At 40.8% G+C, this 20,116-nt stretch overlaps 1 pseudogene; it reads left to right on the forward strand.

Moving 5' to 3' along the window:
* Nucleotides 1-476: 476 nt before the first annotated feature.
* LOC120236953 overlaps nucleotides 477-20,116 on the forward strand; it is a 32,553-nt pseudogene continuing 12,913 nt past the window's right edge.

Consider the following 20,116-nt stretch of genomic DNA (forward strand, 5'->3'; position numbering starts at 1 on the left):
TTCAAGCTGTATTACAAAGCTGTAATCATCAAGACAGTATGGTACTGGCACAAAAGCAGACACTCAGATCAATGGAACAGAACAGAAAACCCAGAAATGGACTCACACATGTATGGCCAACTAATCTTTGACAAAGCAGGAAAGAATATCCAAAGGTATAAAAACAGTCTCAGCATGGGGCGCCTGGGTGGCTTGGTCGGTTAAGCGTCCGACTTTCGCTTAGGTCATGATCTCGCAGTTCGTGGGTTCGAGCCCCGCATCGTCTCTGTGCTGACTGCCAGCTCAGAGCCTGGAGCCTGTTTCAGTCTGTGACTCCCTCTCTCTCTGACCCTCCCCTGCTCATGCTGTCTCTCTCTCTCCTAGAAATAAAAAAAAAAAAAAAAGTCTCAGCAAATGGTGCTGGAAAACCTGGACAGCGACATGCAGAAAAATGAACCTGACCACTTTCTTAGTCCATACACAAAAATAAACTCAAAATGGATGACTTTGACCTCGGAGGCAGCAAGTTTTTACTCAACATGTCTCCAGAGGCAAGAGAAACAAAAGCAAACCTGAACTGTTGGGACCTCATCAAAATAAAAAGCTTCTGCACAGTGAAGGAAACAATTGGCAAAAACTAAAAGGCAGCCAATGGATTGGGAGAAGATATTTGCAAATGACATATCAGAAAAAGAGTTAGTATCCAAAATCTATAAATAACTTATCAAACTCAACACCCAAGAAACAAATAATCCAGTGAAGAAATGGGCAAAAGACATGAATAGACACTTCTCCAAAGAAGACATCCAGATGGCCACCCGACACATGAAAAAATGCTCAACATCACTCATCATCAGGAAAATACAAATCAAAATCACATTTAGATACCACGCCACACCTGTCAGGATGGCTAACATTAACAACTCAGGCAACAACAGATGTTGGTCAGGATACAGAGAAAGAGGATCTCTTTTGCACTGGTGGTGGGATTGCAAACTGGTGCAGCCACTCTGGAAAACAGTATGGAGGTTCCTCAAAAAAGTAAAAAAGTAATGATAGAACTTCTCTACACCCCAGCAATTTTACTACTAGGTATTTATCCAAGGGATACAGGTGTGCTGTTTCAAAGGGGCACATGCACCCCAATGTTTATAGCAGCGCTATTGACAATAGCCCAAGTATGGAGAGACCAAATGTCCATTGATGGATAAATGGATAAAGATGTGAGAAATATATATATAAAATAGAGTATTACTCAGCAATCAAAAAGAACGAAATCTTGCCATTTGCTACTACATGGATGAAACTAGAGGATATTATGCTAAGCTAAATTAGTCAGTCAGAGAAAGACAAAATATATGACTTAACTCATATGAGGAATTTAAGATACAAAACAGATGAACATCAGGGAAGGGAAGCAAAAATAATGTAAAAATGGGAAGGGAGACAAAACATAAGAGACTCTTAAATATAGAGAACAAACAGAGGGTTACTGGAGGGGTTGTGGGAGTTGGGATGGGCTACATGGGTGAGGGCCATTAAGGAATCTACTCCTGAAATCATTATTGCACTATATGCTAACTAACTTGGATGTAAATAAAAAAATTAATTAATTAATTAAAAAATACAATTATTCTTGGGCACCTGGGTGGCTCAGTCAGTTGGGCTTCCAAGTTCGGCTCAGGTCATGATCTCACAGTTTGTGAGTTTGAGCCCCATGTCAGGCTCTGTGCTGGGAGCCTTGAGCTAGCTTCAAATTTTGTGTCTCCCTGTCTCTCTGCCCCTTCCCTGCTCAGGCTCTCTGTCTCTCTCTGTCTCTCTCTCTGTGTCTCTCTCTGTCTCTCTCTCAAAAATAAATAAGCATTAAAAAAATTTAAATACAATAATCCTATATATAGGTCTGTGTATCTCTGCAATCCTTATATCTAGTATAAATAACATTTATATTAATTAGGACCTTTAATTAATCAACCCTCCTTATTTTTTCTATAGACAGAAAAGTCACCCAGAGAAGAGAAATTTTAAAACCATCAAACTTTTATTATTTTAAAATTTTGAAAAGGTCAAAATGAGGTATTCTTAGGATGGCAAGCTGACTCCCAGGTTCTGTGCCTGTGTGTGCATTTGACTTGTCAGTGCCTTTGAGCCAGATTCTGGGAACATACCTATGATGGAATAAATTGGGCTTGTGACTGGGCTTGTGATGGTTCCACTGGGAACCATCGGGTATCTCAGCAAGAGTGTGTTAGAAAGTACCTATTATAGAATTTGGTCTTTAATTGGGTAATTTTAGCAAGGCGTAAGGAAGTGACTGTTTGCTTTAGATTGTTATTAGAAAGTGGGGCCAATTCTATGATTGTGTACTTTGTGGATACACCAAAACATACCTAATAATTTAAAAGTTTTGGGGGTACCTGGGTGATTCAGCCCATTGAGTATCCGACTCTTGCTTTTGGCTCAGGTCATGATCTCAGGATTTTGGAATCGAACCCTGTGTTGGGCTGCGGGCTGAGTGTGGAGCCTACTTAAGATTCTCTCTCTCTCTCTCTCTCTCTCTCTCTCTCTCTCTCTCTCTCCCCCCTCACTCACTCACACTCTCCCTCTCTCAAATTAATAAAATACATGAAATAAAGTTTTTAAGTATAAAGCTTTAAACTATAATTTGTCAGTATATTAAATAAAACAATACATATCATTTTAAATTTACAATGTGAACGCACCCCAGCAACTTTCTAAAGTAAAGAAGTCGAAAATCAAGCAGAAGCTGTCATGATTTTTGTACCCACTCTAATCAACTATCTGTATTAATTATCTTTTTTTTAATGTTTTTATTTATTTCTAGGAGAGAGAGAGAGAGAGAGACAGCACAAGCAGGGGAGGGTCAGAGAGAGAGGGAGTCACAGACTGAAACAGGCTCCAGGCTCTGAGCTGGCAGTCAGCACAGAGCCCGACGCGGGGCTCGAACCCATGAACAGCAAGATCATGACCTAAACGAAAGTCAGATGCTTAAGCGACTAAGCCACCCAGGCGCCCCTGTATTAATTATCTTTAACTGAAGAAATCATTCTTTTATTTTTCTGTAGACATAAGTGACACCTAGAGGACAAAGTTAGAAACCATCCAGGTAATTTTTTATGAGCATCATCTCATAGTAATTAAAGATTTTGAGGAGGTAAGTACAAACATACACTTGGTATCATCCAGAGGCATTTGCATATTTTAATCCACTGATATTTTAAGAAAGAAGGGCGTCAATTAAAATTATAGTTGGTAAACAATGTTTTATGTCCTCTTTTTTTCTGCAAGTAAGAATGTGCCTTTGAAATGAACATGTTTTGCTGTCTCTAGGCGTATTTCAGTTTAAGAAACAATAAATACTTTCTTAAGAGAGGGACATCAGAGGCTGAGCCAGTTTGGATGAATATGCATTGTTTGCAATGCTACTTCTTGTTTGTGTAAATTGAGACATATGCATGATTTCTGTGAGGAGAAAAATCCCCAAACTCAGAGACATACTTCCAAATCTCAAATTCTCTGTCTTCCTAGGAGTTTCAACAAGGTGAGGGTAATACATACCATATATGTGAAAATGAGCTCATATTTACATGCTATTCTTACACTAACTTCTCATTGCACATTAAAGCCAATACAGTTGACAATTGTACATATGTGTTACAGGCAAGCAGTAAAGAAAAAACCAAGCTCAGAGCTGAACATTTGAACCTCAAGATCAAGAGTGGCATACTCTACTGACTGAGCCAGGCAGGCACCCCTAAAGAGAATTCTGGTTTTTTATGTTTATTTTTGAGAGACAGAGAGAGAGAGAGAGAGAACGAGTGGAAAAGGGGCAGAGAGAGAGAGGAGACACAGAAGAGAACCGAATCAGACTCTAGGCTCCGAGCTATCAGGACAAAGCCCAACATGGGGCCCAAATCCAAAGTCAGACACTTAACCGATTGATCCACCCAGGCAGTTAGAATTTACTGGTAGTATTGAATCCATGTTTTATGTGAAGTAAATCAATGAGAACCACACATTTTTCTCAAGTCTACTTTCTTACTTTGAGGTAGACCTTATGAACAGAAATCAATGCAGCATATTTGAAAACACGCACTACAAGTGTAAGTAAGTTCATAAGTATACACAATTCTCAACAGTACATTCTTAGCATGAGTTACTAAAGAATCTAGATGAAACTAAAGTATAAGGGTATGAGATTTCATATTCAGACTCATTTTGGTGAAGGCGAGGCTCACGTCAGAGCCGGAGGTCAGGGTCAGTATCAGGGTCAGTGTCAGGATATTGATCCACTATTTCATGATAGGGAGTGTCAAGCTGGATAAGGTAGGGTTCAGGTCAGGGTGAGGATATTGATAAGAGTAAGGGCCAAGCTTTGTGCCAGGGAGAAAGTAATGGACAGGTGAAGGATCATCATCAAGGGTCAGTACCATGTTGAACATGCGCTTCATAGTCACATCAAGGGTCAAGGGTCAGGTAAAAGTGTGTGTCAGGGTCAAAATAAGGATCACAGTCAGTGAAGGGTATATTGTCAGAGTAAGGATCAAGGGATATTTTGGTACAGTGTCAGGGTTAGTATCAGAGTAAAGGCAATTGTCAGAGTCAGGGTAAGAATGTGTATACTATTATGGTGGGTGTCCAAGTGATAGAGTCACATTAAGAACCACGGCTACTCTTAGTGTCATTATAAGAGTCAGGGTCAGAGTGAGGGCCAAGTAAGGATCAAATTATGGGTAAAGATTACTTCAGTTTCAGGAACAAAGTAAGTATTAAGATTAAGGTGAAAATGTGGAGTCAATGTTTAGGAGAGAGTCAAGGTGAGGGTCAGAGTCATTTTCAGTATCAACATGAGATAAGGGTCAAGGTATAATCAGAGTCAGGGTCAGACAAAGTCATGATCAGAGTCAAGGTAGGGTGACGGTCAGATGCAGGGTATGGGTCAACATCAGGGTCAAGATCTGATATTGGTTAGGATCAGGGCCAGGTTGAATATCAGTCATGTAAGGTACAAGGGGTGAAGAGGTCAGAGACAGTATCAAGGCAATGTCAGGATCAGAGTCAGACTGAGCTTGAGGTATTAGAGAGGGTAAAGGTGAGAGTCAGGGTGAGGGTCTGATGCAGGGTCATAGTCAGGATGAAGGTCAGATCATGATAAGGGGAAGGTTCATGTTGAGAATCAGTGTCAAGTCAGCTCAGGATGAGGGTCAAGATTAGGGTGATGATACGGTTCAGACGACGGTCAAAGTAAGAATCACAATCAGGAAGAGGTTCAATGAGGGTCAGAGGGAAGGGAGAATGAAGGTAAGGGTCAGTGTCAAAATGTGCCATTGTAAAAGCAAGTGCTAGCGTCAGGGTAAGGGCGAGGGTCAGTTTCAGTTTCAGGAACTGCAACTGGCCAAAAGTGAGGGTCACGATTAATATGAAGTTCAAGGAAAAGGACTAGAATAAGTAAAAGATCAAGCTGAGTGTAAGATTCAGGGTCAAATGCAGAGTCAGGGACTAATAAAGATAAGAATGAAGGTGAGGGTGTATGCAGTGGTCAGTGAGAGTGAGGATCAAGTGAGTTTTAAGGCTAAGTGTAAGGCCAGAATGAATGTGATAGTAAAGTTCTAGGTTGGGATCAAGGTCATGTGAGGTAATTGAGGTAATTGTGAGGATCACTGGGAAGATCAGGTGCACAGCAAGTATCAGATTCAGAGTAAAGGTTATTGTAAGGATAGGCATCAGGGACACAGTGAGGAATAAGATCAGGATAAAGGTAAGGATGTTAGGGTTAGGCCATGGTGAATTTCAGGGTTAGGTTTAATATAATGGTCACCACCAAGTTGAGTTATAGTAAGAGTCAGGGTCATTGTGAGTGTAAGGGTCAGTATAAAGGGGTAAGGGTTAGGATAAGTCTCAGGGTCAGCTTCAGGGTCAGATCAGTATCAGCTTGAGGGTCAGGGACAGTATCAGGAAGGATCAGGGTTAGGGTTAGTTTCAGGTTAAGGGTAATAGCTGGAATCATTGTCAGAGTGAGCGATATAGTTAAGGTTAACATGAGGGTAGGTTTCAGACTTGGATGAGGGTCAAACTCAGATGTAGGGTGATAGTAATTGTCTGAGTTAGGAAAAGGAGGGCCAGAGTCAGGGTGAGTGTCAATGTCATTTCATCATTCAAGGATAAGGTTAATGTGAGGTTAAGGTCAGGGTCACTGTCAAGTACAGGATGGGGTCACTGTGAGATAAGGGGGGGATTCTGCATTAGTGCTTTTGTGAGGGTAAAGGTTAAGGTTATAGAAATGATGAGTTGAAGACTGAAATTCAGGGAGTAGATCAGAGTCAGATTCATGATGAAGGTCAGGTCTACGCATGAGGGTCAGAATAAGGGTTAAGGTCAGGTAATGGACATGGATAGGGTTAGGTTCAGATAGGGGTGATCGTCAGTGTCAGGATAAGGGTGAGTATATATTTCAGGGAAAGAGCTTGATAGTCAGGGTCAGTATTTGATTGAGGTTCAAGGTCAGAGCTAATGTTATAGTGAAAGTCAGACTGAGGGTTGGGTCAGATAAGGTTCACAGTCAAGTTTAGCATCAGGGTCAGCATCTGGGTGTTTCAGCATAGGGTGATAATTAAAGTTAGGAAATGGTCAGGGTCAGGCTAATCTTCAATCTGAACCTAACACTCAGTCTGATCCTTACCATGTCTATGAATATGATTCTCACCTAATTGTGACTCTCATCCTTATCAAGGCACTGCAAATTCACATTGACTCTCAAATTCACATTTACTCTTATGCTGACCTTGACCATGAACTTTTAGACTCACCTGTAATCTAACTCTCATCCTGATATGACCCTCATCCTGAAATGACTTTTACCCTGACCTTGCCTTAACCCTCATCCTTACCCCACTTCTGAAATTTAACTTCAACCTGATCCTTAATTTACCTTTGACCTTCACCAGACACTATCACCATCACCTAGACTCTGACATTTATGCTGACCCTGACCTTGAACCTGATCCTCACTCTCACACTTTCTCTGACTTAATACTCTACACCTCACCCTCTCTCGAACTTTTACCTTCACTCCATGATGATCATCATGCTGACTCTCACCATGACCCTGACCCTTACCCTGATCCCAAACTAACATATACATTCACATTGACTGTAAACCTGACTCCAACATCCAACTGACCCTGACACTAAGCCCGAGTTAGACCTTGAACGTCACAGTCACACAGTACAGAACCTGAATGTTACTCTACTCCTACCTTGACCCTGACTCTAATCCTGACATTCTGACTGTCCTTTAATGCTTACATTTATCTTGACTCTGATTTTTCCTCTCACATTGACCCTTTCCATGACAGAGATCTAGAACTTCACTTGACCTAACTTTCACCCTGATACTGACCTTGACACTCAACTTTATCCTTAGCATGGTCCTTACCCTGAACATATCCTCACTCTGACCTTCACCCTAGCTATGACATTGACCCTGAATCTCACTAGGTCCTAATCCTTACTTCTTTCCTCGCAATGGTTCTGCCTATGACCTTTATGCTTACCCTGGCATTCATGCAGAACTTTTTGCAGACTCTGGCTTTGAAACTGATGCCGAACCTGACCCTGCCCCTACTCTCAAACTAATTCTGACCCTGACTATCATTCTGATCCTAAGCCTGAATCAGATTCTGAAATTGACCTTACCTTGTCCATGACCCTCATATTCACCCTTCAAACTGACTCTGCCTGTCATCCTGGAAATCTCTGATTTCCCTACCCATGAGAGGTTACCTTGAAACTGACCTTTAACCTAGTCCCAATGCTGGCCCTGATTTAATCCCTGTTTAACATCGTAAACTTGCCTCTGCAGTGTTCTTACCCTTTATGCTTCTTTGTCTTTGGCCCTGTCCTGAAACCTACCATGCACAGAACTTTGTCCTAATCTTCACCTCATCTTTACCCTCAGACAATGCTGACCCACACCAGAATCCTCACCCTTACCCTTAATCTGATTTGACTCTCACCCTGAACCTTACCCTGAATCTGATCTGAAATTTACCCTAACTCTCATCTGAATGTAACCCTGTTCTTCACCTCAGGGTGAATCTCCCTGACTTTCACTCTGCACCAGACCTTTACTCTAACCCTGATTCTTATCCTCACCCTGAACCTGGCCTGTACCCAACAGCCACCCTACTCAGAATGTGACTTACCCTGTATACTACCCTTACATTGATTCTGATCCTGAACTTGACCCCGAAACTTACCTGACTCTAACTTTCCCCCTCACCTTCAGCATAATCCTGACTCTTACCTTGAGATGCAACCTGACCATTAACCTGACCGTTTCCTTAAAACGTACACCCATACTTACTCTGATACTGATGATCATTTCTCTCTGATTCTGACTCTGTCCATCATACTTACTGTGACACTCATGGTGAATTTGACCTTGACTCGCTGAACTTCACCCCCACCCTTATCCTCTACATTCACCATGTTTACAACCTTTTATCTTTTTTTTTACAAGCTTTTTCTTCTCCCACACATGTACACTGTCCCAGAACCAGCCCCCATCTCAAAATGACTATGCACTGGTCACTTAACCCTGAACTTCAACCTCATACTCACCTTATCTGTCACCATGAACCTGATATTGACCCTCCCCCTCTCCATGGCTTTCATCCTTCAACCAGACTATTGCCTTCACCTTGCCCTTGACTCTGACATTCGCCATCATCTGAATTTCATTCTCAAGTGAGAATGACTCTGCCCCTGACATTCACTCAATACTGATATCAACCCTTACTTGTATCCTTTTTAGAAAACTTCTAAAATGTTTATTTATTTTTGAGAGACAGACAGAGTATGAGTGGGGGAGGGGCAGAGAGAGAGGGAGACACAGAATCCAAAGCAGGCTCCAGGCTCTGAGCTGACAGCATGGAGCCTGCTTTTGATTCTCTCTCTCTCCCTCTCTCTCTGCCCCTCTCCCACTCTCTCAAAATAAATAAATAAACTAAAAAAAAAAAAGAAACTTAGTTTTTGGCTCACAGCTTGCAGCAATGAACCTAAATGCTATGTCCATTGCAATGGATCCTTTAGGATCCTATTTATTATACTCTACAAACACACTTCCATAGAGAATAATAATACACACATCAGTCATGCCTAACAAGACCAAGAAGATCAATGATCAGTGTACTTCCATAACCTTTCCCAAGGGAAAAACAAACCAGCTTGTGCTTATGCTTTTAGGATCTATTTTTATAAAGGCTATTATTTAAAATTGAAAACTTGGCTTTATAGGTCACAGAACTATGTATATATGAAATAAAACCAGAGATTACTTTTAGAGGTGGCATAAACCTTTGAGAGTTCCTATTGGATGAAGTTTCCATTGAGAACTTTCTGGTAAGAAAATGTCATTGAACTGGTTTAGAGTAATTGATACAGTGGGAGAAAATATCTTAAGACTCCAGAATACTTCTGGGGTGTCTGGGTGGCTCAGCTGGTTAAGCATCAGCCTTCTAGGATCGGGTCATGATCTCATGGTTCATGAGTTCAAGCCCTGCATTGGGCTCTCTGCTGTCAGCACAGAGCCCACTTCAAATCCTCTGTCTTCCTCTCTCTCTGCCCCTCCCTGCTCTTTCTCTCTCCCTCTCTCTCTCTCAAAAATAAACATTAAAAAATTTATATGTATAGGGGCGCCTGGGTGGCTTAGTCGGTTAAGCGTCTGACTTTCGCTTAGGTCATGATCTCGCGGTTCGTGGGTTCGAGCCCCGCGTCAGGCTCTGTGCTGACTGCCAGCTCAGAGCCTGGAGCCTGTTTCAGTCTGTGACTCCCTCTCTCTCTGACCCTCCCCTGCTCACGCTGTCTCTCCCTCTCTCTCTCCTAGAAATAAATAAAACATTAAACAAACAAAAAAAAATTTTAAAAATTTATATGTATAAAAAAAAGATGGCAGAATACATCCTATGTGCCAGACATAGCCCAGGGTGCTATGATCACAAAGGGGTTAGTCTAGTATAATCATTAATTTAAAAAGACTCTGATTTTGCTACTTTGCAGACAATAACCTGCCAGTTCACTGGAGCAGCCAATTGTCCTGGCCGAAGAATCACAACTGAATATTTTTCTGATCGCACTCCTCTTTCTTATCAGAAGAAAATCAGAGCAGTAAGTAAAGCAGAAGTCCAGATATTAGAGAGAAAAGGGAGAAATGGCCATGACCTATTTTAAGAAATAGAGCATTTTCTTGGTAAAACAGAATCTGTTTTCAACTTGCCAGGTAGTTAATTGTTTTTAATCCTTCACTGTAAATACGGTACCTCCTTGTTGCAGATGGAGAACTGATCTTGTCACTTCTGACTTGGTTTGTAAGCGCCATCATCAACATCATGATGAATATTTCTTATGTATCCACAGATATCATATCTCCGAATGGACAAGACAGATGGCTATACTATTAAACAATCAAAACTTAAGACCATGCAGGAGAGTAAAAGCAAAAGCAAACAATAGCTACTGTAAAGCTATGAGCTTCTTATAAAAGCTTATCTAAGGAAGAAAAAAAGTTATTGGCCAAGTTGACTTCAATAAAGGTACTGGAGTGTCCCAAACTTGTTGCCCCCTAAGAACGACCCCAGAACCATCTTCACCAGTTCGGACTCCTACACTCCTTCCTCCTACAGTTCTAATTTCAGCCCGTGTGTTCATACATATCACAAGGCTTCAGAGAAAAACATTATTTTGATAAGAGAAAGGCGCAAACGAAAAACAGAATTCTGCTAAATTAGCTCGCTTTCCCATTTAAATAATTTTATTGGTGGGGCGCCTGGGTGGCTTGGTCGGTTAAGCGTCCGACTTTCACTTAGGTCATGATCTTGCAGTTCGTGGGTTCGAGCCCCGCGTCAGGCTCTGTGGTGACTGCCGGCTCGGAGCCTGGAGCCTGTTTCAGAGTCTGTGACTCCCTTTCTCTCTGACCCTCCCTTGCTCACGCTGTCTCTCTCTCTCTCCTAGAAATAAATAAAAAAACATTTAAAAAAAATAAATAATTTTATTGGTAAGTATTTGAGTGGCGATTCTGAAACTTCTACATCATTCAGTTTCTAACAATTTGTTTCCCATAAAAAAAGTTAGTGTGATATTTTGCTTTCCTCAAGACCAAAATTAAGTTGACAATTAAAAAATATATATATTGGGGCACTTGGGTGGTTCAATTGGCTAAACATCCAACTCATGATCTTGGCTCAGGTCATGATCTCACGGTTTGTGAGTTCCAGCCCCGCACTGGCCTCCCAGAGCCTGCTTGGAATTCTCTCTCCCTCTTCCTCTGCCCCTACCTCACTCATGCATACTGTCTCTATGTCTCAAAATAAAGTTTAAAAAAATTAAAAAATAATATATATTAAATTGTTTTTAGCTAACATAATAGTGGATGTTTCCTTAAATGGTTTAGTTTTATAAAATTCTTTTTTTTTTAATGTTTTATTTAGTTTTGAGAGAGAGAGAGAGAGAGAGACAGCGTGAGCAGGGGAGGGTTAGAGAGAGAGGGAGACACAGAATCAGAAACAGGCTCCAGGCTCCGAGCTGGCAGTCAGCACAGAGCCCGACGCGGGGCTCGAACCCACGAACCGCGAGATCATGACCTGAACCGAAGTCGGACGCTTAACCGACTGAGCCACCCAGGTGCCCCAGTTTTATAAAATTCTTATAATATAATTCATAAAGCTATAATATGTCAACTAATTTGTGATTTCTGATTCTTAACTAACTTTAAAAGCTTAATTAACTAATAATAATTAATTTGGTGCTATTTAATGTTTAAGTAATCTTTAAGTGCATATAATTTCTAAAGGAAAAAATGCAAAAACTGCTAGCTAAATAGAATTTTAATTTCCCTGTATTTCTTAAAATGTCAGTAGATTAATAAAATAGAAAATGTTTTAGATGATAATACATATAATTGGTTTTGCCATTTTAAAATTTTTAGATAGTAGGAGATAAGTGCTTATAAAAAGTTACCAGGTTTTTAAAAAAATTCAGTGTATTTAAACTAAAGAAAACAACAGGTGCCTGGGTGGCTTAGTTGGTTAAGTTCCGACTTTGGCTCAGATCATGATCTCATGGTTCGTGGGTTTGAGCCCCGCATCAGGCTGTGTACAGACAACTTGGAGCCTGGAGAATGCCTCACATTCTGTATCCCCCTCTCTCTGCCCCTTTCCTTCCCCCCTCCATCTCTCTCTCTAAAAAATAAAATAAACATTAAAAAGGATATAAAAGTAAAGAAAACAAAAACAATCCATCTATTTCTCCCATTACCCTAATTCCTCACCTCTGTCAACAACTGACTTGCTCTCTATATCTATGAATTTACTTTATATATGTGTGTGTATATATATATATTTTTTTATATATATTAAGATGCCAACTGTATTTGTCTTTCTTTGTTTGACTTTTTTCACTTAGCATAATGCCCTCAAGATCCATCCTTATTGTCACAAATGGCAAGATTTCATTTTTTATGGCTGAGTAATATTCCACAGTGTATATATGTGTGTATATATGTATGTATATATATATACATATATACACTATATGCACACATATATACACTATATATACATATATACACACTATAAATTCTTTATCCATTCATCCATCAATGGACATTTATGTTGTTCAGATATTTTGGCTATTACAAATAATGCTGCCATGAACATGGGAGTGCACATACTTTTTTTTCCTCCCTCCTCCTTGGGGTGCATATATCTTTTCATTTTAGTGTTTTATTTTCTTCAGATAAGTACCCAGAAGTGGAATTTTTTTGAGGAAATTCCGTACTTTTTTCCATAGTGGCTGTACCAATTTATGTTCCAACCAACAATGTACGAGTGTTCCCTTGTCTCCATATCCTCGCCAGCACTTATTTTTAGTCTTTTTTAAAGTTTTTTTAATGTTTATTTATTTTTGAAGGCGAGAGAGACAGAGAGTACGTGGGGGAGGAGCAGAGAGAGAGAGAGGGAGATGCAGAATCCAAAGCAGGCTTCAGGCTCTGAGCTGTCAGCACAGAGCCTGATATGGGACTTGAACTCACAAACCATGAGATGGTGACCTGGGCCGAAGTCAGACGCTCAAGTGACCGAGTCACCCAGGTGCCCCACATTTTTAGTCTTTTTGATAATAGCCATTCTGTGTGAGGTGACACTTCATTTGGTTTTGATATCCATTTTTGCTGATGATTAATGATGTAGAGCATCTTTTCACACACCTGTTGGACATCTGTAGTCTTTTTTAATGTTTTATTTATTTTAGAGAGAGTGCAACTTGAGAAGGGGCAGAGAGAGGGAGACAAAGGATCTGAAGTGGGCTCTGCTGTGAGAACAGAGAGCCTGATATGGGGCTCAAACTCATGAACTGTAAGATCATGACCTGAGCCGAAGTCCGATGCTTAACTGACTGAGCCACTCAGGAGCCCCATCTGTAGTCTCTTTAATAAAGTATTTTTTCAGATCTTCTGCCCATTGTTTAATCAGGTTGATTTTTCTATTGACTTATGTGAGGTCTTTATATATTTTGGATACCAGACCCTTATTACATATTTTGATTCAGTAGGTTGTTTTTCCAACTTGTTGATGGTTTTCTTTGCTATGAAGAAGACTTTTAGTTTGATGTAGTTCTACTTATTTATTTTTGCTTTTGGTATCAGATTTTAAAAAATCATTGCCAAGACCTATGTCAAGGAACTTACCACCTGTGTTTTCTTCTAGGAGTTTCATGGTTTCAGGACTTCCATTTAAGTCTTTCATCCATTTTGAGTTAATTTTGGGGTATGGTGTAAAGTAGAGTTTCAGTTTCATTGTTTTGCATGCAGCTGTCCAGTTTTCCCAACACCATTTGTTGAAGAGGCTGTCCTTCTTTCCTCATTCTATATTCTTGCTTCCCTTGTTGTAAATTAACTGACCCGTGTAAGCATGGATTTATTTCTGGGCTTTCTATTCTGTTCAAGCGATCTACATGCTTTTACACCAATCTCACATTGTTTTTATTTTATAGCTTTGTAATTTACTTTCAAATCAGGGACCGGGACAAGTTTTAGTTTTCTGTCTTCTGGATGTCTCTTAGATCTAGAAAAAAGAAAAGGCTGATTACTTTCTTTCTTTTTTTTTTTAAATGTTTTATTTATTTCTAGGAGAGAGAGAGAGAGAGACAGCGTGAGCAGGGGAGGGTCAGAGAGAGAGGGANAGAGAGACAGCGTGAGCAGGGGAGGGTCAGAGAGAGAGGGAGTCACAGACTGAAACAGGCTCCAGGCTCTGAGCTGGCAGTCAGCACAGAGCCCGATGCGGGGCTCGAACCCACGAACCGCGAGATCATGACCTAAGCGAAAGTCGGACACTTAACCGACTAAGCCACCCAGGTGCCCTGTGGCTGATTAATTTCAAGATGACTTTGTTGTGTGTGGTGTTGTTCGCACAAGTAGTTTACTACTTGGAGTGCATTTGGCACAATGGTTCCACAGTGGATCAATTACACTCAAGGGTCATCTTTGTATGTTAATACAGTGAGCTGTACTACTCTGAGTTCATCTATGTATGTTTCCAAATCCCTCATTGTACTAGGAGCATTACAGTGTCAGAGAATCAAACCTAATCATATGTGTATCCCCATATCTAATTTAGAACCTAGCACAAAATAATCATACAGCAGTTGGAAAGAAGAGGAGAAAGTAACATTCTACCTAGTTTATTTCCATTGTTCCCCTCTATCTGAGTTTTTATCAAAAATGAGATAATTGGAGCACCTGGGTGGCTCAGTCCATTGAGCGTCTGACTTTGGCTCAGGTCATGATCTCATGGGTTCATGAGTTTGAGCCCTGCATCAGGCTCACCTCTGTCAGCACAGAGCCATATCTCTCTTCCTCTCCCTATTTTGCCATCTCTCTCTCTCTCTCTAAAAAGAAAGAAAAAAAGAAAGAAAGAAAGAAATAGAGAAAGAGAGAAAGAAAGAAAGAAAAAGAAAGAAAGAAGAGATAGTTGACATAATGCTGCAATGCTAGAATTCCTGGCCTTACAGTTGGAAGCTTACATGAAAATATCAAGAAGTGTTATTTGATGGAGGTTGTAGCCCAAAATACCCATATTGTATATTCCTAAAGCTTGGTCTTTTTTGGATTTCCAGAGTTTTCTGTTGTTACAAGCACTTATTAAAATGCTGACGGCCCAGAACATGCTAGGATATTGTCTGTTGTGTTCACCATTGTCCCATGTCATCAAAGACATTGTTTTTCATTTTATATTCCTAGTCAGACAAGTGCCTAGAATGCATTAGGAGTTCAGGGTAGTTTAGGTGAAGAAATGACTTTCTTATGCCAACTCTGGTCGCTACGGGCTGTTGCTTTAAAGGGTGTGATGATGTTTCAGCACTAGATTAGCAATGTCTGCCATGTGCACAGTAAGGGCTTTTGTAACATTTCCTTCCCACCTTAGCTGTCAGCTAACACTTTAGACAGTTGGCAGCAAAGAGGAAGACTACGGTAGTAGAGGGCGGGAAAGTGTGTTGACTGTGACAACTAGAAGGGCTCTGAGATGGAAATGAGACTGCTGGAAAATAGATTCTGCAGCTTCTATATTTGGCTGAGTACCTTGGTGGGAAGGAAGAATTTCAAGCTTTTTCTATTTGCCACCTTTTTGTTTGTTTGTTTTATTTATTTTTCCTACAAATCAAAAGGGTAGGTTATACAAAGCAAACAGTGTTTTAACATTTTAATAATTGAATGAAGGCAGTGATGTACAACCACAAGGTCTTCACGTTTATTTACTGAGATTGTGTGTGCCCTGTGTTAATTTCACACTCTTTGCACATATATTCCTCCTTGAATTAGGGAGAGACAAAAAAAAGCCTTGTTGAGGCTCAGAGATAAAGGAATGATGTTAACGAACAAAGAAATGGATTTATAATTCCCTGTCCCCAGAGTCTCATATCTTTCTCTGGTTAGGAAGCAGATGTACTCACAATTTTTTCTGAAGCTAGATTATTGCAACACTTTGTGTCCAAAATCAGAATGGGGATATTTGCAGGTTTGTTTGTTTGTTTGTTTGTTTTTATTAAAAGCTTGAAGAGAATTTGAGGGATGGAGGGACATTTTTTAGCATAAACCCAAAGGTTCCTACACTTCTCCCCACTCAAAGTTACAACATGAATGATATTCCTGCTGTCTAAAGTGGTATGAATTTGCATCTGGAATGGAGCATGCTTATTGCATTCACGAGGGGCAGTTTGTCACATTGTCACAGTTTAAGGGTAACTTACTGTTCTTGATTCCATCTTCCTGATCAATGGAGGCAGCCCACTGCCTCATGCAAAAATTATTCATCAGCGCTCAAGTTACAAAATCAGCTAATGTCATTTGTTTCTTAGAGCATCTGTCTCAGTTTGGGTTTCTTCTACAATAGACTTTGACCCAGAGACTTGTGTTCAGATAGTTTTTTGGGAGAGATAATTCCTGGAAACACAAAGAAGAGGGAAAAGTGAGACAGGAAAGGGGGAAAAGTTACAAGATTGACATAAAATTGCTGCAAGCACATAGGGCTTAATTCTCCTGGGGAACTTCTGGGAAACATCCGAGCGAAGGCTGGGGCATCTCTTTAGCCACATGTCTTGATTGTGTCTGCAAATCTTGTATGGTACCAAAGAGAAAACTCAGTGGAGGATGAGAGACTGTGGTTCCTCAGTTGATCTATTGTCAGGGACTGTCAACTATAGCTACAGATGAACTCAGGGGAGCCAAGGACAATGGGGCAGTGCACCAATGACATTGCCTAGAAAATCCTTGCTTTCTCTCAGGTTGTTTGGAACTAACAAACTTAAGACTGAGGTTGGTCAGTGCCACCCTATAGGATTGTGTAGCATGTGCACTGTATAACTCCAGGGGTTGTCACTCATATAGAATGCACTGTAATTTTTGTCCCCCAGAGCTGGGCAATGGAAAACCTCTGTAAGACATTCACATGCCTTACAGTGTAATTGGCCTCCCTGGAAACCTGTCGCACACGATCTGGAAAGCCATGCACGTGGTTTCTCTTATAAGAACGTCTTCCTAGGAAATGTAGATATTATTTTTGAGACTGAACAAACTATTATAAAGTATTTGACAGAGGATATTTCTGAGTAAAACAGATTTCAGTCAACATATTCGCAGCAGCCCAGCGGTAGTTACAGATTCTAAATGGCAATTCGACTCCACAGGCCCGATAGGCTTTAAGGTAACACTCTCCTTGCCTAGCTGTTTCGGTGGGTGGATACGGGACCACATGCAAAGCAACTGTGCCTCACTGGGAAGCCCACCTGCTACTGTGGAACTTCCTCCCAGCTCTGTGGCCTTCCTCACCTACACAGGACAAGTATAGCTGCCATAGGTACAAGATACGAGTGTGTCCCCTTAGCACAGAGGGGCTGCAGCCCTAGAGTCCCATCACTCCATGAGACCTTTTTAGTCTAGCTCAAGGCTCTTCCATCCTCCGCGTGGGCCCAACGATTAGGTGTTTTACAGTAAACGAGGCAGATACAACCTCCCCCGTTGTCTCTTAATTTGTCGTTTGTCATGAGACAGTACCATGAGAAAACAGACTCTGAATTTGTTTTAAAGGCACATCTAGCCCAAGGCTCGATGTTAACATTTCACTCAACATACTTGCCATGATTCTTTGATGAATGAGAACACAGTGCATATACAACAATTGCTCTCATCTCCAAATTCTTGCCCAAAGCAATAGACATATGCTGTGAATGTTCATGTAAGCAAATGCCTAGTTAAAACCAAGTTTTTAAAAAAGTCAAAAACAAATCTCATTGCTAATTGTAGAATATTTGGAAAGAATATAAGCATGCAAGCATGGATTTTAGAAATATATTTCTCAACTTAATTCTAAATCTTGATCATAAGTCCCGCCCCAGTTTTCTTGTCTACCTAAGCAGTCTTTTAGGGCTATTTTATTTTATTTTTTAAATAAAAAAAAGTTTATTTATTTTGAGAGAGACAGAGACAGCATGAGTGAGTGAGAGGCAGAAGAGAGAGAGAGAGAATCCCATGCAGGCTCCGAGAGGCCAGTGCAGAGCCCTACATGGGGCTCAAACTCATGAAACATGAGGTTGTGACTTGAGCCAAAGCCAAGAGTCAGATGCTTAACTGACTGAGCCACCCAGGCGCCCCTAGAGGACTATTTTAGAAGTTGAGGAGAAACAGAGGCAGAAAGAAAAAGAGCAGCACAATCGATCATTTACTATTGCTATTGATCAGTTGTTTCATGACGGAAGTAGTTCTACTTGGTTTTCATGAGCTAAAAATTCATTCTTTGTAAGCGTGAAGTAAGTATACTATGGGTATTTGTATAAACACAGGGTTCTCTGAGCGCTGAGGGTAAGTTACATATTGCATGGGAAAAGACTATAATTGAAACACTATGGAAACATTACTTCTGAGGGATTAGTTAATAGTATTCTTACATTTTTGAGAATTATTTTAAATCATTCTTTCCCCAGCTTTGCTATGACAAAAACCTAGGTTTTTCTTTGATCTTCTCATTTCTGCAAGCAGCATATAATGTCATTGATGACCATCATGTCTTTTAAAGGTTTTTTAAAAATGTTTATTTTATTTATTATTTTTGTGGGGGATGAGTGGAAGAGGGGCAGAGAGAGGGAGATGGAATCCCAAGCAGGCTCTGCACTGACAGCACAGAGCCTGATGTGGGGCTCGAACTCACAAACTGAGATTGTGACCTGAGCCAAAACCAAGAGTCAGACACTTAACCAACTGAACCAGTCAGGCACCCTGACCATCATGGCTTTTAAAAGAGAGATGCGGGGCGCCTGGGTGGCTTAGTCGGTTGAGCGTCCGACTTTCACTTAGGTCATGATCTCGCGGTTCGTGGGTTCGAGCCCCGCGTCGGGCTCTGTGCTGACTGCCAGCTCGGAGCCTGGAGCCTGTTTCAGTCTGTGACTCCCTCTCTCTCTGACCCTCCCCTGCTCGCGCTGTCTCTCTCTCTCTCTCCTAGAAATAAATAAAAATATAAAAAAAAAAAAGAGAGAGATGCTTATCTGCTATCGTGAAATAGCCAATCTGTTGTCCACAAGGTCACTGCAGAACTGATTTCTCATCTCCCTCATTGGAGTCACCTGTGTTTCTGAGAGAGCTCATTTCTTGAAAGGAAATCATGGCAGGCCAATGGTGGTGAACTCTGGGAGAGGCATGGATTGGAGAAATCAGGATAAAGATTGCTTAGGTTTGACATGCTCTCTTCTTGCCTACTGGAAAATTCCAAATCAACATCCTTCGTTTTCCAACCATCTTCCAGAGAGAATAGATCTCAGGGTGGGGAGTGGGAAGTAGAAGGGGATCCTGAAGATTTCAGTAGCATTACTAATCCTCTAGTATTGGTCTCCAGGACTGTTGGGTGCCTACTGCCTCTTCTTAATGCACATCAGCTTTGTTACCAGACTGAAGATGCATTTGTGTCAGACATTCCCTTAAGTCCCTTCCCCCATTTCTTTCTCCTTCTTCTCTTCACTCAAACATTTGAGCTCAACTGTGTGTCTGGCACTGAGTACACGGTTGTGAACTTGATAAACATTGTCCTCATGTTAATGGATTTTATAATCTCGTGTGGGAGAAAGATGTTAAGTGAGCATGCAAATATAGAATTACAAGTTATGATAAGTGCTGGAGAAAGAGTATGGCACTCTGGGAGAAAACTGGTGGGAGCTGGGTGATGTGAAGGGAAGACAGCCTCTAAGGAAACTGCATTAACTGAGCCCTCACTGAAGGTCATGTAAGAAGGAGAAATGTAGGCATGTGGGTTAGGCATGTGAAAAGGCCCTGAGACTGACGATATGAAAAAGATCAACTCATCTGAGGCACCAAAAGCCCTCAGTGTTGCTAATGCTTCATTAGCAAAGAAAGTGGACTGACAGGCCATGAAGTTGTAGCACTAGTTAGGGCCCAGATCACTCACTAAATGGAAAAAATAGAAAATGTCTGCTGAGAAATAAAACTTGGAAAAAGAAAAAAGTAAACATTAACAGAGGATGTAGGACTGTGTTTGAGTGACACATTACTCTGCAGGTGGTACTG

This window comes from Hyaena hyaena, unplaced genomic scaffold (genome assembly GCF_003009895.1).
Source record: "Hyaena hyaena isolate Hyena2069 unplaced genomic scaffold, ASM300989v1 scaffold_167, whole genome shotgun sequence".
NCBI classification, from domain to species: domain Eukaryota; kingdom Metazoa; phylum Chordata; class Mammalia; order Carnivora; family Hyaenidae; genus Hyaena; species Hyaena hyaena.